Source organism: Palaemon carinicauda, unplaced genomic scaffold (genome assembly GCF_036898095.1).
Source record: "Palaemon carinicauda isolate YSFRI2023 unplaced genomic scaffold, ASM3689809v2 scaffold210, whole genome shotgun sequence".
In the NCBI taxonomy this organism is placed as follows: Eukaryota; Metazoa; Arthropoda; class Malacostraca; order Decapoda; family Palaemonidae; genus Palaemon; species Palaemon carinicauda.
The window spans coordinates 135,993-161,496 of record NW_027169702.1 but is presented as its reverse complement, the minus strand read 5'-3'; the positions used below and the strand labels follow the sequence as shown (position 1 = coordinate 161,496).

The following is a 25,504-nucleotide window of genomic DNA, read 5'->3' as shown; positions in this document are numbered from 1 at the left end:
TTCTCTCTGGTTACGGTTCATTTTCCCTTTGCCTACACACACCGGATAGTCTAGCCTATATTTATTTACGTATTCTCCTGTCCTCGTACACCTGATAACACTGAGATTATGAAATTCTTCTTCACCCAAGGGGTTAACCACTGCACTGTAATTGTTCAGTGGCTACTTTCCTCCTGGTAAGGGTAGAAGAGACTCTTTAGCCATGGTAAGCAGCTCTTCTAGGAGAAGGACACTCCAAAATCAAACTATTGTTCTATAGTCTTGGGTAGTGCCATAGCCTCTGTACCATGGCCTTCTCTCTTGGGGTAGAGTTCTCTTGCTTGAGGGTACGCTGGGGCACATTATTCTATCTTAATTCTCTTCCTCTTGTTTTGTTCAGTTTTTATTGTTTATTTAGAAAATATTTATTTTAATGTTGTTACTGTTCCTAAAATATTGCATTTTTCCTTGTTTCCTTTCCTCAATGGCTTCTTTCCCTCTTGGTGCTCCTGGGCTTATAGCATCCTGCTATCTTTTCTAGGGTTGTAGCTTAGCAAGTAATAATATGTTAAGAGTCCGTTGAGGCACCCTAGGAAAATCAAGTGTGACGAAACAATATGTAAACATATGTGCACATCAAGAGCAGCATTTTATGAGATGAATCCTCTGTTTCTTTAAGCTGATTTAGGGCCATTTATGGAAAGTGTACCGTAACAAATGCAATTTTGAGGTCTAATTTTATTTTTTCCAAATAAGAGCCTGTGCTACTCAACTATTAGCTGCTTCATTCTGTTCATTATTTTTGATTGAATACAATTAGCATCCATAATTTTCACCAGGCTTCCCTTACTGGTTATACCGTATCTGCGATCCTTCTGGTTAGTTGTCTTGGCACAAAATCATTGTTTTCGATCTTTGTTACTATTGTAAATACGCAAGTTGTACTTTGACCTCTGAAACATTGGGAAGGATTTCAGTCCTGCTCACCCTTCATAAACTTGATCCAAAGCTCGTAAAGCAGTGGTGTGTATATGTGAAGCATTTAACCCTTTTACCCCCAAAGGACGTACTGGTACGTTTCACAAAAGCCATCCCTTTACCCCCATAGAAGTACCGGTACGTCCTTGCAAAAAAAATGCTATAAATTTTTTTTTTTTCATATTTTTGATAATTTTTTGAAAAAATTCAGGCATTTCCCAAGAGAATGAGACCAACCTGACCTCTCTATGACAAAAATTAAGGCTGTGAGAGCAATTTTTAAAAAATATACTGCAAAATGTGCTGTTAAAAAAATGACCCCCTTGGCGTTAAGGGTTGGAAATTTCCAAATAGCCTGGGGGTTAAAGGGTTAATTACTAAGTGCTTCTCCGAGTAAGTGGCTTGTAACACTTTCTCAAATAAAGATGGTTGACTGTACAATTTGTATGTTTCAATTATTTTCTCGTCATAAATCAAGAAGGTTTTTTAGATGATAGGAAGGATAGAGAAGCAGGAAATTTTATCGACATATATAGGAAAAAATATTTGTACATACATACATACATACACCAAGGCACCTCACCCAACTTTGGGGGGTAGCCGACATCAACAATGAAACAAAAACAAAAAGGGGACCTTTACTCTCTACGTTCCTCCAGCCTAACAAGGGACTCAACCGAGTTCAGCCCACCCTCCCACATTATCCACGACAGATGAATATTTTTAAACTGATGAAAACACAAAATGTAGACATGCATCAACTTTGTCATTCATAAATTTCCGTTACTGTCTGGATCACTTTCTATCTGACTTGTCGTTTTGTTATTACTGCTGTAAAGGAGTAGTGGAATTTTAAGATGTACATTGGAAAGTATAGAAATAATATATTGTATGATGATTGAATTGGCTTTGTACTTACCTTTGTATTCATTTTACAGACTGATAATGGAGGAGTCGAAACAAAGTATGAACGTACAACTTTACAGACTGATAGATTAAGGAGTCGAAACAAAGTATGAACGTCATCCATGGTGAGTGTTCCGCTTTTATGTTTTCCTTCTGCATTTGCTTCCTTTATACTTTGCTTTCATGTTTTCTTCTATAAGGTCTAAGATTTGAGAGGTTATAGTGCCAAGGCTAATGTTTCTGCAGCACAGAGTGCAGGCCTTATTGTAAAGTTCCTTTTCTTTGTCTTCAATGGATCATTAGCATCCAGTCATTCAAATTCCCATTCACAGTTCATTTTCTCTTCTCATAACTTAACTCTGGTAAAGCTTACTTCCACTTTTATTTCTTTGCTTTTTGCATCACTCCATACCATAACTTTGTCTCAGGCCTACTTAATGTGGTAGCCTCTTAGAAGCATCCTTGCTTGGTGACCTGGACTGGGGTTTGAGACCTGCTCAAGCATGATAGTTTCTTGTAGTGTCTGCAACCTTAATATCCTTTTGAGCTAAGGATGGGGTTTTGGGAGAGACTATGTGTGTACCATCTGCATAGCAGCCATTGCCTTGCCTTGCCCTCCTTGGTCCTTGCTTGGGCATTGGTCATATGTATATGGTCAGCCTCTATGGCATTGTCACTGTTCCTTACTTCTACCGTTCATGAGTGACCTTTAAACCTTGAAACTATGTCAACATAACGCTTGCATTCTTCCACCTTAAAAACTTTAAAATCAACCCCTGCATTAATTCCATGTTAACTATTTAGTTCTTAATTTCACTCAAACTATCATTTGGTTAAAATATTTCTGTCAACTTCTCAACATCCTATTTGTATTGCTTAATTTTACAAGTTATTACGAGGCATCCAAAAACATACATTCTATCCTCTGCCTGCAGAAGAGTACTTTGTCACTGAATCTTCTCTCTCCTTCACTCCTTTGCTTGTGTACCCCTCCAGTTTTACATCCATGCATCCATACTCATATGTAACATATAGAACTTTGGATAATCTACACACACTCTCTCTCTCTCTCTCTCTCTCTCTCTCTCTCTCTCTCTCTCTCTCTCTCTCTCTCTCTCTCTCTCTCTCTCTCTCTCTCTCTCTCTCTCTCTCTCCCCCCCATTAATCAGTGTAACACCCCTCACCTCACTTTAGACATATTCTCTTCTCTAGAATATCATTACTCCCATTAATACCTGGTTTTGTGAGACATTTCAACTTCAAATTACATCCTCTACAGTATGTACTTTCACCACTCCATACATTTCCTTTACTCTACACTCCTATCACTCCTTAAGTAAATCTAACTCTTAGTAAATCACACAACCCCACTCGATTCATTTCTTGTACTAGATTTACAATCATACCATTCTTCTTCAAAATCTAATACCGTACATAGAAATAACCTCCTCCAGTATTGATTATACAATACATTTCTACCCTTCTTCTTCTTTATCTACATCTTTTCCCACTTCTATGTGGGGTCGATGTTTTTGGTCAGCTTTCTTCATCTACCTCTGTCCCACACCTCATCACCGGTTAATCCCTTTGATCGAAGGTCATCCTTGATACAGTCGCCCTCTCCTTCTCGTTCCCTGTACCTCCATTTCCATCACTCTCCTCCCAATATACTGTCCATCTCTTCTCATGACATGACCATACCACCTCAGTCTACTTTCTTGGATCTTATCTGATAGTTTTCTAACTGCTAATTATCTCATTCCGTATCTTATCTCTTTTTGTCACCCCACACATCCATCTCAACATTCTCATCTCTGCCACATCCATCTTCTTCTTCTGTATTCTGTGGTTTATTTCTGCCCCCAGGTCACCATCCTCTGCAACTGTTGATCCTAAATACCTGAAATTTCCAACTCTCTTCAATCTCTCTCCTTGTAAACTAACTTCCCCATTCTCGCCATTTTTCAATCTCAAATACTCTCTTTTTCATGGTGATCTTCAATCCTCTATTTTCCATTTCTCTTCTCCACTCCTCCAGTTTCTCTTCTACTACCTCTCGCCTAGTGCTACACAGTATAACATCATCAGCAAAAAGCTTACACCAAGGAGACTGATCTCTATACCTTGTGTTACTACATCCATGACCAGATCAAATAGGTTAGGGCTCAATGCAGACCCCTGATGTAGTCCCACCTTTACTGGGAAACTTTCTGTTAGGCCTATACTGCTCTTAACATTTGCTTCTGCCCTTTCATACATATCTTGGAGGATTCTTACGTATTTTTCAGGGACTTTCTTTTCTCTCGTACATCTCCACAGCTCCTGACGCGGTACTCAATCGTATGCCTTCTCCATGTCAACGATGACCATATGTAATCCTTTCTGTTTCTCCCGATGTTTTTCTATCGTCTGCCTCAAAGCAAATATTGCTTCTACAGTCCCTCTTCCTTGTATGAATCCAAATTGTTCCTCACTAATTGTTTCATCCGAGTCTTTTCTCTATGATCTTCTCCCATATTTTCATAGTATGGCTTATTAGCTTTATGCCTCTGTAGTTGCCACATTCCTGGATGTCTCCTTTCCCCTTTTAGATGGGAATGATTAGGCTGCTTCTCCATCCCTCTGGCATCTTTTCCTGATTGAAGATCTGCGTCAGGTTCCACAAGATATCTACATTTCTACCCATCTTCACTAAAACTTTTCACATTTTCATGCAGAACTTTTTCTCACCCTTCAGAATATGCATTCCTTTTTAAGCTGGATCCCTTTGTCCTGACATTCCATTTTTTATTTACTGTATATTTGAATCCCTTTATCATGACATTCGCTTTTTCAAATACTGTACCTTTGAATCCCTAACTCATGACATTCGCTTTTTCAAATACTGTACCTTTGAATCCCTAACTCATGACCTTCGCTTTTTCGAATACTGTACCTTTGAATCCCTAACTCATGACATTGGCTTTTTCAAATACTGTACCTTTGAATCCCTAACTCATGACATTCGCTTTTTCGAATACTGTACCTTTGAATCCCTAACTCATGACATTGGCTTTTTCAAATACTGTACCTATGAATCCCTAACTCATGAAATTCGCTTTTTCGAATACTGTACCTTTGAATCCCTTTATCATGACATTCGCTTTTTCAAATACTGTACCTTTGAATCCCTAACTCATGACATTCGCTTTTTCAAATACTGTACCTTTGAATCCCTAACTCATGACATTGGCTTTTTCAAATACTGTACCTTTGAATCCCTAACTCATGACACCTTTTTTCAAATACTGTACCTTTGAATCCCTAACTCATGACATTCGCTTTTTCAAATACTGTACCTTTGAATCCCTAACTCATGACATTGGCTTTTTCAAATACTGTACCTTTGAATCCCTTTATCATGACATTCCCTTTTTTATCTCTTGCACCTTCAATTCTAAACATTTTCTTAATAATGTCTGCCATCCTTTATTCCATTATTTCTGTCTTCTTTTTTTGCACCCTCAATTCATCACATTTTCTTAATGTATGCAATCCTTGCTTTCATTTTTTCCATCTCTTTCTGCACCTTGAATTCTAAACATTTTCTTAATAATGTATGCTATCCTTTCTTTCATTATTTCCGTCTTTTTATGCACCTTCAATTCTAAACATTTTCTTAATGTATACTATCATATCTTACATTATCTCCTTTGAGGTTTTCATGGAACCCCTTCTGTTTTTTATCCCTTTCACTAACCTCCTCAGTGCTTGTTTTCCTTCCCAAATATTTCATCCTTATTTTCTCTCCTCCATAGTTCATTTCTCAAAAATTTCAATTCATCTTCCATGCCACACTTCCAAACCGTAAAGTCTAAGCTCACTCACACTTCTTTCTGGACCCAGTTGAGTGGGAGCCCAATGAGTAATGCCCACGTTAGGTCTGATATATTATATTTATAAATATTATTTCTTGCCAAGCTAGAACCCTAGTTGGAAAATCAGGATGCTATAACCCCAGGTACTCCAACATGGAAAATAGCAGGATTGGAATTTATAGGGATCAGAAGTAATCATACATTTACTTATTTTTTTTTCTTTAATTTATTTTCCTGGTTACGCACTTATATAGTCCCTTTCATACACTGTTTTACCATCAATAATAATTTTGAAATTGACTCATACAGTATTATCTTTTTAACCCTTTTACCCCCAAACGTACTGGTACGTTTCACAAAACTCATCCCTTTACCCCCATGGGGTATTTAAATTTTTTTTGCATATTTTTGATAATTTTTTGAGAAACTTCAGGCATTTTCCAAGAGAATGAGACCAACCTGACCTCTCTATAATGAAACTTAAGGCTGTTAGAGTAATTTTGAAAAAATATATTGCAAAATGTGCTTGGAAAAAAAAAAAACCCTGGGGGTTAAGGGTTGGAAAGTTCCAAATTGCCTGGGGGTAAAAGGGTTATAACATATTAACCTCCACTTTTCATAGTAAAAGTACTGTCTTGTTAAAAAAACTTATTTACATTTTTAACTTAATAAATCTACTTAATGTATACAATATTTAATCTAATGAACTTAAAATAGATAATTTATTCCTCAACTTTTAAATAAATTTGACATGCTTTTCGCTTTTAGATTTAGCTATACTGTACATTTGTCTCCACTCTTACTCACTTAGTCTACACACATTGGTAAATCTCTTACGATAATATAGCATTTGAGACTTTCCAAATATATATTGCACTTACCACGTCATCATGAAGACATATTTGCACTGGAGGCCACTTTACTCAAGACCGCAACATCCTTTTCAACAGTCACTTCTATAAATATTATCGGACATGCTAACCTTTTCAAACCATGCAACAACTTCTATTCTCCACTCCTCATTCAACTAATAGAATACTTATATGTATTAACCCAGAATAACTTGAGACAGCATAGATACAGGACATAATCTCCATTATTTATTCAGGTCCAGTTGTTCGTAAATCTCTACACTAAGCTGCATTCCTTGGCAATTTCTAAAGCTTTTTCTTTTAATTTTCTTGAATATTTTTTAAACAACTTCCTGTTTTGTAATAGCTATATGTTTCTTATCTTTATTCTTGATTGCCTTATTCGTCTAACGTGCCTACAGCTAGTCTTCTGTAGTGGACGACACCTCGTAGTAACGGGGGATTTTGAGGAGGGAGAAGTATAATTGGAAAGGGACCTCTGGTAGTGGTATCACTCGCCCCAGTTTTAATACCGACACCCTTTAGGGGTGAGCGAGCTGGATATATTCCTGGCATTCCATGCAACTTTTTTCTCTGGTATATTTAGCAGTATTTATACCTTTGAAATGGTGCTTTAAGGAGCATTTCACAGAGCGACACAGGTTGTGCCCAGAAATAGGTTTTTCCTTCATTAAAATCCCTTTTTTATTCATTGTAGCTTTTATATTTTGTAGTTTTCATGTTCATCCCACTTCATATTTTCTAAATCTCTTCCTACCCTTGTATACCAACAAACAGTTCCTACTGTACCCAGAAATTCATGGTGAAGTTAGACAAAATACCCATTTATTTCACCTTATTTCTTGAACTCTAAACCTTCAATTAATCCATTTTCACCTTTATTTTACACAAGTACTCATTCACACACAGGCACTTTCGTACACTTAGTTTTACCTTAAATAATGATCTTTATACTTAACTTCATAAAAATTTTATACTAAGTATTACCCCTGTTTTTCAGATGATAATAGTATTGTTTTAAAAACGCTACGTAATACCTACCCAAGTCGTGAGGCTATCAATCAAAGTTGCGTTCCAACTTACACTACAGTATTATCTTTTATATTGTCATCTCAATCACTACATTACATGTGAAACCTTTTTCATCTTTTGAGTACAGTATGCAGTCTTTTCAAGTATAGGATGCATCTCTTCAAACACTTTTTATACCCAGGTCCACCAAACTTCATTTTTAATCAATTCCTGACATTCTCTTTTTCACATCTTGGAAATTTCCAACCCTTAACCCCCAAGGGGATATTTTTTCCCCAGCACATTTTGCAGTATATTTTTTTTTTAAATTGCTCTAACAGCCTTAATTTTTGTCATAGAGAGGTCAGGTTGGTCTCATTCTCTTGGAAAATACCTGAATTTTCTCAAAAAATTATCAAATATATAAAAAAAAAAATTATAGCCTTTTTTTTGCAAGGATGTACCGGTATGTCCATGGGGGTAAAGGGATGAGTTTTGTGAAACGTACCAGTACGTCCTTTGGGGGTAAAAGGGTTAACTATATACACACACGCCACGTGACCTTCCATTCCACAACCTGTACATTGGCTTCTTAAAGCCTAACCTATTTTAGAAAAATGATTCTTTGGGCCATGATTACAGCACTCCACATACTTGCTATGGGATCTAATCCAGTATTCTTGAAACATTTAGGGTAATCTGACTTCTGTAACAATCTTTCACACGCTGATCTACTTTGCCAGAGCCAAAACAGATACCCATTGACCACCTAGTTATTCTTCTTATCCATTCTGTTGTTCTTGAAATACTCTTCAATCTGCCTTTTCTTCTTATATCCCTCTTAGACTTTGCAATCACATCTCTTCACTCTGGTGTTGCCAGCATGTACTCATGTGCAATATATTTTCATTCTCTTACGCTTTCATTCTCATACTGCTCTTCAAATGTCTTATCCACAATATTAGGCTTCTGGTTTTCAAGTGTTTCCAAATGACTTAAGGACATTTTGTTTTGAAATCTTTATTCAAAAGGAACAATTTCTATTTGGACAGATGAATAGGTGTTAGAAGAGGTAGAGCATTTCTGTTACACTGAAGTCAGGAGTCAAGTCCAGAGGCATTAACAAGGAGAAATAGTCTCCCCCAAAATCCTCTTAAATAATGTTGTATTAACCCTTTTACCCCCAAAGGACGTACTGGTACGTTTCACAAAACTCATCCCTTTACCCCCATGGACGTACCGGTACGTCCTTGCAAAAAAATGCTTTTTAAATTTTTTTTTGCATATTTTTAATAATTTTTTGAGAAACTTCAGGCATTTTCCAAGAGAAAGAGACCAACCTGACCTCTCTATGACGAAAATTAAGGCTGTTAGAGCAATTTAAAAAAAATATACTGCCAAATGTCCGTGAAAAAAAAATAACCCTTGCGGGTTAAGGGTTGGAAATTTCCAAAAGGCCTGGGGGTAAAAGGGTTTATAAAAAAGGGAAAGCCTTATGCAATATGGCTTAGGGACATTAGCTGCGCAGTCAAGAAAAATGGAACACGACTTTGATAACGGTGGTGGTACAGTTTGGTTTGGGTTGCTAATGTGGCAATGTAACTGTTAGGTTCTAACAGATAGGATAGGTGAATGTAATAGTTTATTTAACAAGACAGTGAGCTAATATACAGATAGATGAGAACAAAAATGACAAAATTCAAACCAAACAAGACGTTTGATAGCAAACTTAAACAGGTTTATATTATCAGAGCAGGGGAGAGCGAGAGAAAAAATAATACCGTTAGTGTACGATCATGTATAAAACACGTGCTATACACCATGTTCTTGTTCGCCTTATTTTTATAAGAATTGGATATGCAGACTTAGATGATCTATTGTATGATGTATTTTTATCACAGTGTGCGTAATTTCAAAGTTGGTGTACAATTATACATACAGTACTTAAATCTTTTACTAGATGTTGGCTTAGGCTGTCACATCAATTCGTCACCACAGATCAGACATTTTCATATGTTCATATCTATCATGGGATAATTATGAACATACAATTGTGCTTTTCACATATAATACCCCTTTTACTCCCAGGCTCTTTGGAAATTTCCAACCCTTGACCCCCAAGGGGTTATTTTTTCCCCAGCACATTTTGCAGTATATTTTTTTTTAAATTGCTCTAACAGCCTTAATTTTTGTCATAGAGAGGTCAGGTTGGTCTCATTCTCTTGGAAAATGCCTGAATTTTCTCAAAAAATTATCAAAAATATGAAAAAAAAAATTTTCATAGCATTTTTTTTGCAAGGACGTACCGGTACGTCCATGGGGGTAAAGGGATGAGTTTTGTGAAACGTACCAGTACGTCCTTTTGGGGTAAAAGGGATACCTGTACATCATAGTGTGAGATATAATAGTTAATTCACAGCAATCTATAATGCCACCCCTAACAAAATGCGTTCTATTTTCCTCAATACGGCAGCCTGTTTTTCTGCATTACAGAGTATTATAGGCCATATTGCATATGGTTTTCCTTTCTCATCTATTTGGACATTATATAATAGGATCTTCGGTGCAGACAATTTTTTTTTTATGATGCTGCTACTTTTCTGTAAGGCCCTCTTGCTTCCTGCTTTGAATTCCACTGTAACAGAAATACCTTTCCTGAGACCTGTGCATCTGTCCCAGCAGGTTAATTTACTTGATCATTTGCTTTATATTTGATTTAAAATCACTTAACCCTTCTACCCCCAAAGGACGTACTGGTACGTTTCACAAAAGCCATCCCTTTACCCCCATGGACGTACCGGTACGTCCTTGAAAAAAACTGCTATTTACATTTTTTTTTGCATATTTTTTATATTTTTTTTGAGAAACTTTAGGCATTTTCCAAGAGAATGAGACCAACCTGACCTCTCTATGACAAAAATTAAGGCTGTTAGAGCAATTTAAGAAAAATATACTGCAAAATGTGCTTGAAAAAAATAACCCATGGGGGTTAAGGGTTGGAAAGATCCAAATAGCCTGGGGGTAGAAGGATTAATAAACATTACTTAATCCAACACACATCTTGACGCCATCTGTCAGCTTTACTATCTTGAACCATATATTTCTATGCAACTTTGTTGGTGGTTTACATATTTTTCATTAATCCTGTTCTGGTCATCATTAGGTTCATTTTGTTATACATGGATTTTCAAATATCTTAATCACTACTAACCACCACCTCTTTCTCAGATTAATATCAATGCTTCACTTCCATAGATGATTGTCTTTTTAACCCTTTTACCCGCAGGCTATTTGGGAATTTCCAACCCTTAACCCCAAGGGGTTATTTTTTTCCCAGCACATTTTGTAGTATATATTTTTTAAATTGCTCTAACAGCCTTAATTTTCATCACAGAGAGGTCAGGTTGGTCTCATTCTCTTGGAAAATGCCTGAATTTTCTCCAAAAATTATCAAAAATATGAAGAAAAAAAAATTTATAGCATTTTTTTGCGATGACGTACCGGTACGTCCATGGGGTTAAAGGGATGGCTTTTGTGAAGCGTACCAGTACGTCCTTTGGGGGTAAAAGGGTTAAAATCTATTCATGATATAGTGGGGATTGGGGCTGTGAGGACAAGATATATTTTCTTTATTCAAAAGTTTTTACAATTGCATGTGATCACACAATTTACTTTCATATGCTCACAACTCTACCGTTAATTATAATCATGAAACGGACCTTTGTATTTATTATATACAATTTTATAACATTGATATTATCACTTGGTAAAAGTTCAGTATTATTGACAAAGCAGCAAATCTTAGTGCTTACCTAAATCAAAGTAATTAACCCTTTTAACCCCAGGCTATTTGGAAATTTCTAATCCTTAACCCCCAGGGGGTTATTTTGTTCCCAGCACATTTTGCAGTATATTTTTTTTTATTGCTCTAAAAGAGGTCAGGTTGGTCTCATTCTCTTGGAAAATGCCTGAATTTTCTCAAATTATCAAAAATATGAAAAAAAAAATTTTTTATAGCATTTTTTTGCAAGGACATACCGGTACGTCCATGGGGGTAAAGGGATGAGTTTTGTGAAACGTACCAGTATGTCCTTTAGGGGTAAAAGGGTTAATATATGAAGTTGCATAAAACTTAATACTGTACCCTATTTATCGATCTCAAACCGAAGCCATTTTTACATATGCATGTTACGTTCCTCTATTACGTAGCCCTCTGCAACACACCATGTTCTAGAACAGAACCTGTACATTTACTCGACGGTTTTTTATACACTCGTACGCTTGTCAGATTCCTATTGCTCAAAATATTGCCTATGTTCCATTTAATCCCTTATTCTAGGTTCAAAATACATTTTTCTGCCCTCGCACTCATTTCGTATTTTAATAACTGAAGTTGCTTTTTCTACCACTTAAGTTTTGTAACATTTTATATATTTCTTCAAACACTTAGTATTTTTATCCACTCCTAACCTTTGTTTCTATTTTCCCTATTCCCTACACATTCAATACTAGATCAACTCAGTTTATACGTTTGCTTATTGGAGCCTAACTGTTCCCTATCAGATCAAATCATGCTTTACTTTGTACATATACTTCTTGGAGTCGAGCACATCCCAACAAAATGGCCTTGCTGAGTACAATATCCACACCCCCTCCATTCTGTGAAATTGTGTAGCCTAAATACTTCTGTACTTTCATTCACACGATGCACTTTCTCTCCGCAACAAAAGCATGTGCTGAGTGATCACCTAAAACCAAATTTATTACATCTTAAACCCCTTCCAGTTTGTCTTTTATCCTTTCTTGTATATCTTATGATACTTATTTCTGTGTTCTAGAATTCTGGGTATCGTCGGCGCCCACTCGTGTCCGAGTATTGGGTTCTGTCGTTTGCCATCAGCCTCCTATCAGAAGAAGGGTGGAGGAAACGACAGAATGCCAGTAGCTGGGTATATTGTTTTGGGTGGTCGTGGCTTTGCAACGGCCACGCACACACACTTGGCCCACATCGTTTTCACCGCGGCTCAAGACATATGAGACAGGCGGCTTCTCCGATGTTGGTTGCATCGGGCTGCCGGGTTCTTGTTATGTCAAGGCCTGCCATGTTGCCTGCCCGATAGGCATTGCCCTCTTCCGCCGGCAAGTTCCGCCGTTGGGGTCTTGTTTGGTTTGGTTTGATTTTGGAGTTTTCCTTCTCCTAGCCTTTGCCTATCTGAAATAAAGGAGAAGGCCTATTGGGGTCCAGTCTTGGTCTGGTCTCTCAGAACTGGGTATACAGTATAGTGTACTCATTTTGATCTGTGACACAATTCCACAGTATTCATCCTGAAATATTGCCATAACTTTCACGGGGTTGCTTTTCAAGAGCAAGTCTATATGCCTTCTATTATGAAACACACTTTTCTCCTTACTTTCTCATATATACACTATCCATTTCTTGCATTCATATCAATTTTAATCTCTCAATTTTTTTACCGTTTCCTGCACACCATCTCATTTAAATTTTTCATTTACCCATCTCATTTTATCCTTTTCTAAATGGTAAACACAGACATTGCTCAATACAATAGCCAAGAAATTCTTTATCGACACCCTACAGTCATTTCTATCTGTTTCCACACAGTACGTCTTCTTTCCTAAAGTCTCCAGTCTAATTGCATATATCCTGTCTAATTTCGCCCCGTTCTGTCTTCTTGCAATTCTGTCTTTCTTTGTGGTGTAACTGTAACGTGTCAAGCCTGAAGTTCTGTTGCGTTCCACTGCGATCAGTTATTTTACTGACAATAGCCAACATGAAGTCTCACTCATCATCTTAACCTTCTCCCTTCTCATAGGCACTAGGAAGGAAGCAATCTTTCTACTGCATTCCTCCATTGATTTACCTCCTTTCTGGTCTCTCTATCCATGCACCATTGCAATGTATTTTATTAACCCTTTTACCCCCAGGCTATTTGGAAATTTCCAACCCTTAACCCCCAGGGCATTATTTTTTCCCCAGCACATTTTGCAGTATATTTTTTTTAAATTGCTCTAACAGCCTTAATTTTTGTCATAGAGAGGTCAGGTTGGTCTCATTCTCTTGGAAAATGCCTGAATTTTCTCAAAAAATTATTAAAAATATGAAAAAAAAAATTTTTATACCATTTTTTTGCAAGAACGTACCGGTACGTCCATGGGGGTAAAGGGATGGCTTTTGTGAAATGTACCAGTAAGTCCTTTGGGGGTAAAAGGGTTAAAAAGCTTGAGTGCTTTAAAAAGTACAGTACTGTACTTCACATGGAAGCTTATTACTTTAGGTATTTGGTATTTATTAAAAGATAGCAGGTTTCAAGTACTTTTTCTTGTTCAGTAAGGTATATAGGAAATATGCAAGTAGCTTTTCAAGACGGAAAACCATTGTCGAAAATAGCTTTGCTTCTGGTCTCTTGGAACAAATTCATGATATAGAGTTGGGTGTTACTGTACTGTGTAGTGGTTGCACTTACATCCATATTTCTCTCTCCTGATTTTTTGCATAACTCCATCCATGAAGATAATGAGTCAGACTTATTAAGCCTCACATCTTTATCACCACACTAGTCATTGCCCACTCGACACTACTCTTACATGCTTCTATAAAACTTTCACTTTTCTGAGCTTTTATTTTTAATGTATACAGTACCATACAATCTCATTTTCACCCAGAATATACCTTGACAAATTATCATATTTTTTTGGTGTGCCATAATGCTTTATATTCATTTTACTTTCCAAAAAACTGAATTGTAATCATATGATCCACGCATCCTCTTCAAAATCCACAGTTCCTCCCCTTACCAATTCTTCTTTCACCTTCCTTCCTTTGCCAATCAAAACCTTATCATACACCTTCCTAGCTTTTAAAAACCCTAATAGCCACTTAACCCTTTTACCCCCAAAAGGACGTACTGGTACGTTTCACAAAACTCATCCCTTTACCCCCATGAACGTACCGGTACGTCCTTGCATAAAAATGCTATTAAAATTTTTTTTTTTCATATTTTTGATAATTTTTTGAGAAACTTCAGGCATTTTCCAAGAGAATGAGACCAACCTGACCCCTCTATGTCAAAAATTAATGCTGTTAGAGCAATTTAAAAAAAAATATACTGCAAAATGTGCTTGAAAAAAAATAACCCCATGGGGGTTGTGGGTTGAAAATTTCCAAATAGCCTGGGGGTAAAAGGGTTAATAACACTTATCACCACTCCAGTGCAGCTTCTGGTTTGTAATATCCAATGTCTTCCTATTTTTCAACCTCGTTATTACTTTTCCTATTTCTTCAGCAGTCATTGACAACATGCAAATTTGGAAGTGTTGTGGCAAGCTGTAATGGGCCTGAAGTGCAGGTTTCCCTTATAATTCACAGTGTCTGTACTCTGCATGTTGGTGCACTGCCCTTAGAGCAGGGAAACAATATTTCTTTGGTATTGGGCTGTATTGAATTCCCTGTTCTAGCCTTGAACAGGAAAGTCATTGGAGACCACAGAGCACCTCCCCAAAAATTAGTTTTTCCTTTGTCAAAACTCTGTTTGTAGTCTTGCAGTCTTTGGAGACCACAGAGCACCTCCCCAAAAATTAGTTTTTCCTTTGTCAAAACTCTGTTTGTAGTCTTGCAGTCATTGGAGACCACAGAGCACCTCCCCAAAAATTAGTTTTTCGTTTTTCAAAACTCTGTTTGTAGTCTTGCAGTCATTGGAGACCACAGAGCACCTCCCCAAAAATTAGTTTTTCCTTTGTCAAAACTCTGTTTGTAGTCTTGCAGTCATTGGAGACCACAGAGCACCTCCCCAAAAATTAGTTTTTCCTTTGTCAAAACTCTGTTTGTAGTCTTGCAGTCTTTGGAGACCACAGAGCACCTCCCCAAAAATTAGTTTTTCGTTTTTCAAAACTCTGTTTGTAGTCTTGCAGTCATTGGAGACCACAGAGCACCTCCCCAAATATTAGTTTTTCCTTTGTCAAAACTCTGTTTGTAGTCTTGCAGTCATTGGAGACCACAGAGCACCTCCCCAAAAATTAGTTTTTCCTTTGTCAAAACTCTGTTTGTAGTCTTGCAGTCATTGGAGACCACAGAGCACCTCCCCAAAAATTAGTTTTTCCTTTGTCAAAACTCTGTTTGTAGTCTTGCAGTCATTGGAGACCACAGAGCACCTCCCCAAAAATTAGTTTTTCCTTTGTCAAAACTCTGTTTGTAGTCTTGCAGTCATTGGAGACCACAGAGCACCTCCCCAAAAATTAGTTTTTCTTTTTTCAAAACTCTGTTTGTAGTCTTGCAGTCATTGGAGACCACAGAGCACCTCCCCAAAAATTAGTTTTTCGTTTTTCAAAACTCCTTTTGTAGTTTTGCATCACTAGGTCCTGCCACTCGAGTATGCTTCACATTCAATTAATAGCCAGGTCTTCTCCATCATGAGGCTCAATACTACGCAGTACTCTAGAAGTTTTATTCCAGCTGTTACCAAGTTGTGGAATGATCTTCCTAATCGGGTAGTTGAATCAGTAGAACTTCAAAAGTTCAAAATTGGAGCAAATGCTTTTTTGTTGACCAGGCTGACATGAGTCTTTGTATAGTTTATTTATGACATATTTGTTTTTATTGTTGTTAATAGTTTATATATGACATGTCTGTTTTGACGTTACTTTTTTTTAATGATTTATTGTTAATTTGTTCTCTTCATTTATTTATTTCCTTATTTCCTTTCCTCACTTGGCTATTTTTCCCTGTTGGAGCCCCTGGGCTTATAGCATCTTGTTTTTCCAATTAGGGTTGTAGCTTGGATTGTAATAATAGTAATAATAATGAATTTTGTTCTATCTGACGTTAGATTTTGTCATTTATTCAGTTACATTTGTTCGTCATATATCTTTTAGCATTCCCAGTATATGCTTCAACTATCTGTTTCCTCTTTCATTTGCTTAGTATCCATCCAGAAACATTGCCCTGACATTCACCGAGATTACTCTTTGACAGATGTATAATACTTGTATCCTGAGATAGTAGTTTATCCTTTCTTTCTTTCCCATGCACACTACTTCCATTCCTCACACTTGATCATATTCAAGCTTATGAGGTTCTTTAACCCTTTTACCCCCAAAGGACGTACTGGTACGTTTCACAAAACTCATCCTGTTACCCCCATGGACGTACTGGCACGTCCTTGCAAAAAAACTGCGATTTACATTTTTTTTTGCATATTTTTGATAATTTTATGAGAAACTTAAGGCATTTTCCAAAAGAATGAGATCAACCTGACCTCTCTATGACAAAAACTAAGGCTGTTAGAGCAATTTAAAAAAAATATATTGCAAAATGTGTTTGAAAAAAAAAACCGCCTGGGGGTTAAGGGTTGGAAAGTTCCAAATAGCTTGGGGGTAAAAGGGTTAATTTCCACAGCATCATTACATCTCATTTTCCTTTTCAAATTGATAGAATTACACTATCAACCTTTCTATCTGCCCCAAATTTTCACTTCTTCAAACTCATTCTGTTGACTTTCTATCCATGATGGTGGTAAATATTAATGGTAATTGTACAATTACAAATGACCTGTTGCCTTTAATTGATGGGATGTACTGTAGTATCCTCCACAGAGAGACAAATTACTTACCTTCTACAAGGATATGTAATATAGCAATATGCTGGAACGTACTACAGCTCCCTTTACTTTGATTCTCAATTTGATAAATATTCACCATTCTCCTAAACATTCACTGCCGGACCAACCATGTCCAGTATGTACATTTACTTCTTGTGCTTCTTAGAGCCTTGTGCCTCCTGGGAAAATATCCTTTCTGACCACAAGTTTCATTCGCTTTACTCTGTGAAACCCACTCTTGCTGTATGGCATAGCTTATTACACTTTTAGAACATTCATTCACTTGATGCATTTTCTTTAGTATCTAGTGACCGTAAATTATTATTCCCCTAATGACCAAAGCTATTACATATAAATCACCTTTTAATCTGACTTTTCTCTTTTATATATCTTATGAATCTTTTATTTCATATATGTGAGATGCCAGGCGTACACGGTTCTATTTTTGCATTCTCTCTCGCTCTCATTCCCGTAGTATTCATCCAGAAAGATTACTATGACATTCACTGGGTTACATGATCTACTGTTTCCAGCACACAATCCCTTTACAATTTTTCATTTACACATCTCATTTTATGCTTTACAAATTGATGCTTTCGGACACTGACGTGGACAGTGGAAAAGAAATTCAGTACAAACACCATACGTTCATTTATATCCTTGACTGCATACGGTACTACTGTACTACTTTCATAAAGTTTCCAGTCTATGCATGCACATCTTGTCTTATTTTCTCTCATTCTATCTGCTATAAGTTCATTTTTTGTCTTAATGGCAGCTCTATTCATACTCGCCTATTCACTCAGCCTCTCACAGATTCATAACTGTTCACCCACACGCATAATTGTCCTATAAAAGCAAGCCAATTTCCCTTCTGAAAAACTGCCAAATTTGTACATTCCTAATTATTTTTTTTTTCAAAACTACCACTAATTTCTTTTCAAACCACTGTACTGTATACTGTACTATCAGGGACTTTATGTAGTAACGATATCTTAAAGACTTTTCCTAAATTCTCTCTGATTTGCTCATTATATTTTCTTTCTTATCCTTACCCATTTGATCTCTTATTTGTTGGTGAATACTTTGACTTTACTTTTCTTTTTCTTCTTTGTCTACATCTTTTCCCACTTTTATGTCGGGTCGATGTTTCTGGCCAGTGTTCTCCATCTACCTCTGTCCCACACTTCATCACCGGTAAATCTCACAATCGCCACTGGCCATATTGGTTTTGGCTAATTTTTCATGGCTGGATTCTGTCGCCAACCCTCCCCATTTACCCGGGCTTGGGGCCGGCACCAAGTTGATGCAGGCTTGTCCCCCCTCAGTGACTGGGTTTTTTACTTTGCTTTTATGTAATTTTATTAACCCTTTTACCCCCAGGCTCTTTGGAAATTTCCAACCCTTAACCCCCAAGGGGTTATTTTTTCCCCAGCACATTTTGCAGCATATTTTTTTTAAATTGCTCTAACAGCCTTAATTTTTGTCATAGAGAGGTCAAGTTGGTCTCATTCTCTTGGAAAATGCCTGAATTTTCTTAAAAAATTATCAAAAATATGAAAAAAAAAAAATTTATAGCATTTTTTTGGAAGGACGTACCGGTACGTCCATGGGGGTAAAGGGATGAGTTTTGTGAAACGTACCAGTACGTCCTTTGGGGGTAAAAGGGTTAATGGCAGCTCTTTTCATATTCACCTGATCACTCGACCTCTCACAGATTCATAACTGTTCACCCACACGCATAATTGTTGTAAAAAAGTAAGCCAATTTCCCTTCCGAAAAACTGGCAAATTTGTACATTCCTAATTATTTTTTTTTCAAAACTACCACTAATTTCTCTTCAAACCACTGTACTGTATACTGTACTATCAGGGACTTTATGTAGTAACGATATCTTAAAAACTTTTCCTAAATTCTCTCTGATTTGCTCATATTTGCTTTCTTATCCTTACCCATTTGATCTCTTATTTGTTGGTGAATACTTTGACTTTACTTTTCTTCTTCTTCTTTGTCTACATCTTTTCCCACTTTTATGTGGGGTCGATGTATCTGGCCAGTGTTCTCCACCTACCTCTGTCCCACACTTCATCACTGGTTAATCTCACAATCGCCACTGGCCATATTGGTTTTGGCTAATTTTTCATGGCTGGATGCCTTTCCTGCCGCCAACCCTCCCCATTTACCCGGCCTTGGGGCCGGTGTGACGGTCTGAACCAACCCCCGGTCTCACAATACTCCTTTATAATCTGTGCAGGCGCGAACATACCGTTTGCCAGTGCATACGAGGTTGTCGTTTTATTTTCCTGTAATTTAGCGTGTGCAGCTCAACATTACTGCTTGCCAGTACATACGAGCTTGATGTTTTATTTTCATGCGAGCAAAGCGAGCTAATGGCGTAAAAGAACCATTATACAATGTCAAGGAGAATTCTGAGACCGGGGGATCGTTCAGACCGTGACACCGGCACCAAGTTGATGCTGGCTTGTCCCCCTCAGTGGCTGGGTTTTTTACTTTGCTTTCATGTAATTTTATTAACCCTTTTACCCCCAAAGGACGTACTGGTACGTTTCACAAAACTCATCCCTTTACCCCCATGGACGTACCGGTATGTCCTTGCAAAAAAATGCTATAAAAATTTGTTTTTTCATATTTTTGATAATTTTTTGAGAAATTTCAGGCATTTTTCAAGGGAATGAGACCAACCTGACCTCTCTATGACAAAAATTAAGGCTGTTAGAGCAATTTAAAAAAAATATACTGCAAAATGTGCTGGGGAAAAAATAACCCCTTGGGGGTTAAGGGTTGGAAATTTCCAAAGAGCCTGGGGGTAAAAGGGTTAAAACTTTGCATTTCTTGACATCTGCTTTTCTTTGTACCCTCGTTCAACTTCCTGCGTGCTGGTGTAGGAGAGAGTCTCTCCTTTTCTGCATCTCCTTTCCCTCTAATTTCTTCATTTCAGATGTTCTTGCTTCCATTATCTCGGGTATTTTCAGGTAACCTTTCACTGTTCCTTCTCTTTCCCTATCATCCTCAGATATTCACTTTTCTTCCTTAACCTTTCATTCTCAACTACTCTCATCCTCAGTTCTTCCCTCAAAGCATTCATTTCTTCTTCCATACTGCTCGATTTCCTTTACACTTATAAACAATTGATGCTTAACTTGCTTGCTTGCTCTGTCACAGCAAATATGAAGAGAAATCTGTGGTTCTTGGACGAAAATCAGCCGATGCTTACTTATTTTCTACTTTACCTTTTTACATAATTGCACAATGACATGCATACAGTGTTGCATTCACTTCAAACTTACTAAAAATTTTCTAAAACACATTTCCCTCACTTTTCAAATGTGACAGTACAGTATATAGCTTCTTAACCCTTTCACCCCCAGGCTCTTTGGAAATTTCCAACCCTTAACCCCCAAGGGGTTATTTTTTTCCCAGCACATTTTGCAGTATATTTTTTTTAAATTGCTCTAACAGCCTTAATTTTTGTCATAGAGAGGTCAGGTTGGTCTCACTCTCTTGGAAAATGCCTGAATTTTCTCAAAGAATTGTCAAAAATATGAAAAAAAAATTTTTTTATAGCATTTTTTTGCAAGGACGTACCGGTACGTCCATGGGGGTAAAGGGATGGGTTTTGTGAAACGTACCAGTACATCCTTTGGGGGTAAAAGGGTTAATCAACTCAATCCAATACAGTATATAGCTTCTTAATAAACTCAATCCAATGAATTTGAGCGAAATTCTATATTCATCGATCTCACGATACACACGTGCATTTTTAAACCTAGCAACCTTGGCACTCCAATATAAAATTTAATTGCATTGCCAAATGACTCCCACAATACATTGCAACACAATATTTGTTTTTACATGGACTGTATACAAATCTTCATCCTTTAACATACATCATACATACATATACCAAAGGCACTTCCCCCAATTTTGAGGGGTAGCCGACAACAACAAGAAACAAAACAAAAAGGGGACCTCTACTCTCTACGTTCCTCCAGCCTAACCAGGGACTCAGCCGAGTTAGATAAAAACAAAGATTGTCTACAAACTTCCCAGACTGTCTATTATATGCAAGAATGGATAATTTTTTTATTAATAGGATTATGTATTCAGCATTGCTAGAACCCAGATGTTAAAATTTATAAGGTGGTGTCAGTAGTTACTGGTAGGTGGCAAGGAAGCCTCACTCCCCTGGTGTAATACTGAATGGCCACTTTTTCAGCCGCCGGAAATTAGACGTACTATACTCCCAGCACTGTCGACTGGCATTTTTAATCTTATTCCTTTAGATAATTGTTGGAAGTTTGTTCTGTGCAAAGGATATTAATGAAGATGAAAGGTTTTTCTGTTTTCCAGACATTTGTAGCTAACTGACAGTTGTCTGTGTATCTTGCTTATATGGTTTCTTGTTCCTGTTTGACAGCATTACTGTTACTGTTTATTTCCTTATGCATGATAGGAGTAGCTACTGCTGCCGAGTTGAAGGGGAGGGTCACTGCCCTTATTGTCAGAATTTTCTTGTATACAGGTGGTTCTAGAATTTAGAGACTTATCTCCTGATAGTGCTGCCTCTTCATAGAGTACCGAGGATCTCTTTCCTCAGTGTGTCTTTGGCATCAGCCAGATGCCAGACAACTTCTTCTCTTCACTCACTTCCAGTCATAATGGAAGTGTTCCACCCTTCTTTTTGGACCAAGGCCTAGAAGACTGATCGATAGGAGTTGCGTAGGTTACGCTACCGTATCTCTCCTCATGGGAGAGACAGTACTGCCAAATGGACTTGCTTCACCAAAGACGAAAAATAAGACGAGACAATGCAGAGGACACTTGAGAGTGCTCCTTTTACTTATGACAAGCACTTCCTTACATGCTCATGTGCACCAACTAACATGCTAATTTATGCATGTGTAATCTTGCATTACTTGTGTTTGTGCTCATGCTCCTGCGCCTGCTTTGTTTTCGCTCACACTCCTTCACCCTTAGTTGTTTGCATGCCCATTAGAGCACTACTAGGCGTGTGCCTCTACCTTGGCTTGCTCAAGCGCCCATGAGTTCTCTCCTGTGTGTTCTCCTACTCCTACAGGAGAGAGCTCTCGCATGTTTACTCGTAGCCTAGTTTATTCTCCTACTGGACAGGTGCCCTTCTACAGCAGGGCCCTCCTGCAGAAGAGTACCCTCACCTCTTCGTTCACCTTCTTGTGAGAGTGCACATTCTGCATTTCAAACCAGTGTTATAGCTGGGCTAGTAATGATAAAGGTAATAATAATAGGGGCTCAGCAGGTCAGGTCAGTAAATCAAGCTTGCCCACGGGACAAGAGGTATCTCACCTTGCATAAGTCGTGATGTTACTCCAGAATGAGAGGTAATGTCAAGTGGCCTTAACTTTTTTTATCTTCCCCTTCCTTGGGATGCAGTAATCACTATGTTATATGCTGGACCAGACAATGAATGTAGGTTGAGGTCCACATGATCAAGCATCTTTTCTAAGTAGTAAGTTTGTTTAGAAGCTCCTCTCCCATCTTTCCTAATGAGGGGGTGAATAGATGTGTATGCACCCATGTTCTCGTATGACCCTACATGTAGACAGCATATCCCCCTCACAGATATAGGTTCTTCCCTTGACTGCATACCAGGCCATGGATGTAATCTAGTGGCTAATTAGGAGTCAGGGCTTCATTGTCACCACCCAGTAACACCTAGTTATAGATTTTTACAACCACGATCAAGCTTTGCTGAAAGTATACGCTTATTAAAGGACTTGGTTTTGTATATTTAGGGAAAATACAAATCACTTCAGATATTACAATCATTGATAAATCTTCGGTACAGTATAGCATTTCTCTATATGAAATCCTCTCGCTATTTGGTTCACACATCCCAAATTTATTTGGGTCTGCTTTAAGTAGAGTTCATTCCCTGTTTTGATGATACACTGTAATTGGTCCAAATAAAGATGAATTAGTAGTCTCTGAATTACAAGTCTCTAATCTTTTGCATTCATCATGCTACTAATCTTAAGTATTTTGTTTTGGCTTATTCCTAGTAATGCTATTAATCAAATTTTATATTAATTCCTAGTTTGTGAAGCTGGAAATGCCTATTAAAGCTTATCTGTTAAGGATATTGTATTTAGAAGGAAGGATTAATGTTCAGTGGTTTATTGATAAGTGTAGGATGTGTGATAATTTCCTGTGCAACCTTCTAATAACTAAATTTTTTCACCTGTATAAAGCATTCATATTTTCTGTATTTCCTCGCTCATGTTGAACAGGCAGACATAAGTCTTTTTATAGTTTATATATGTAATATCTGGTTTGGTGTTGTTACCGTTTTCAAAATATTTTAATTGTTCATTACTTTTCATATTGTTTATTTCTAATTTCTTTCCTTGTTGGGATATTTGTCCCTGTTGTAGCTCTTAGTTTTATAGTTTATATATGTAATATCTGGTTTGGTGTTGTTACCGTTTTCAAAATATTTTAATTGTTCATTACTTTTCATATTGTTTATTTACTTAATTTCTTTACTTGCTGGGGGTAATTTTCCTTGTTGGAGCCCTTAGGCTTATAACATCTTTCTTTTCCAACTAGGGTTATAGCTTAGCTAGTAATAATCATCATGTGGCAGTGTGACGTCAGCAACGTAATCCTAAGGAGGTTGGCAATCCTTGAAGTTTTACTGCTGCAGTGTGTGAAGCCGAAGGATGATTTCCTTCTGTGTCTTTCTGTTCCTGGAAAGGCACTAGGGACTCTCCTTTCCCTGGGAACTTATCACCTGTTTGTACTATCAATGGAGTGTGAGATATCTTCCCAGTTGGAGCGTCACCACTGGACTGAACGACTTTCAAGAACAAGTTCAAGTGCCTTGTTCACTTCTGCTGTTAAATCTTTGTGTTGGTGTACTGGGACTGGGTTGATTAACAGAGAGAAGCATCTCTTCTTTATTCCCTTCACACACACATGGATGCTTACCCCATTCATTTATTCAAAACTGATTTGTTTAGTTTTTCAATTACTCGAGGGACTCTTGAAATGAATTATCAGTACTTTATATTGAATAAAAAAAATACCATTTTAGTTTAAAGACTAGAGAATCAATATAAAGAACTCTGGGTTTTTATGGCTAAGAAAAATACAGAAAAATTTAATTTTCTTTATTAACTTACATTTAAAATCTTGATTAACTAGATGTATGTGTCTACTAATATATAACTGGTGTTAATTCCACTGCAGGACACTGGTAAAACCAAGAGGTTCATTAGCAGGAACGGTGGTAAAACCAAGAGGTTCATCAGCAGGAACGGTGGTAAAACCAAGAGGTTCGGCAGCAGGACACTTTGATAAAACCAAGAGGTTCATCAGCAGGAACGGTGGTAAAACCAAGAGGTTCGGCAGCAGGACACTGATAAAACCAAGAGGTTCATCAGCAGGAACAGGGGATCTGGAAGAGACATTGTAAATTGAAGAAAGGCCAAAAAATAATTAACTAAAGTTTCAGTATTCGGTGTTAGTATATACAATCAAATGTAACATCATGACATATCTTTGTAATGGTAATTTACTGGAAGTGATAATGGTAATTTATTTAACACATTTTATAAACCATTGCCTCTGTAATTTAACTAACACTTCCACTTGAAATTTCAATAATCACTTTAACAATACATGAAAATCTTTCATCAAAGTTAAATAACAATTTGTCCTAAAAAGCAGAGGTTATTGTAAAAAGTCATATCTTTGAAGCAGCTGAAGATATTTTTATAATCATTAGTTTTTATGACAACAAATCTATGAAAGTTTAAGATATTTTTGTAATCAGAAGTAAAAAATGACTGAACATTTTTGTAATCAGAAGTAAAAAAGGACTGAACAAATCTATGAAAGTTTCTTGTGAATAATAAGTTAAATTTAGGAATATTTATTACTAAAATTTTGATATCAAACATGAAAATAATTTTTCTGTAAATAATAATTTAGGAATAATTTCTAGTGAAAAAACTATACATGTTAAAATGACATTATTTTAATATCATACATGAAAATAATGTCATCTGCAAATAATAATTTAAGAATAATTTCTAGTTTGTTTTACATGTTAAAATTAAAAATATTTTTTTCTGTAAATAATAATTTAGGAATAATTTCTAGTAAAAGACTATATATGTTAAAATTATTGTTCAAATAAAAGCAAAACACCAAAATGATAGAATCAAAAGGCGAGAATAGAAGCCTTAGTAAATTAGGTTACAAACTTGGATTTCAAGTTGCCAAA

At 36.9% G+C, this 25,504-nt stretch overlaps 1 long non-coding RNA gene across 4 annotated transcripts in view; it reads left to right on the top strand.

Annotated features, from left to right (window-relative positions):
* The window catches only part of LOC137636014 (uncharacterized), a 42,781-nt gene extending 17,664 nt beyond the window's left edge, over window positions 1–25,117 (top strand). For 2 of the 4 annotated variants that reach the window (XR_011042889.1, XR_011042888.1), the window contains exons 3-4: window positions 1,896–1,988; window positions 24,466–25,117. This is a non-coding gene — a long non-coding RNA (uncharacterized lncRNA). The remainder of the gene's footprint in view (window positions 1–1,895; window positions 1,989–24,465) is intronic. The other 2 variants (XR_011042890.1, XR_011042891.1) reach the window with 2 other exon arrangements.
* The last annotated feature ends 387 nt before the right edge of the window (window positions 25,118–25,504 follow it).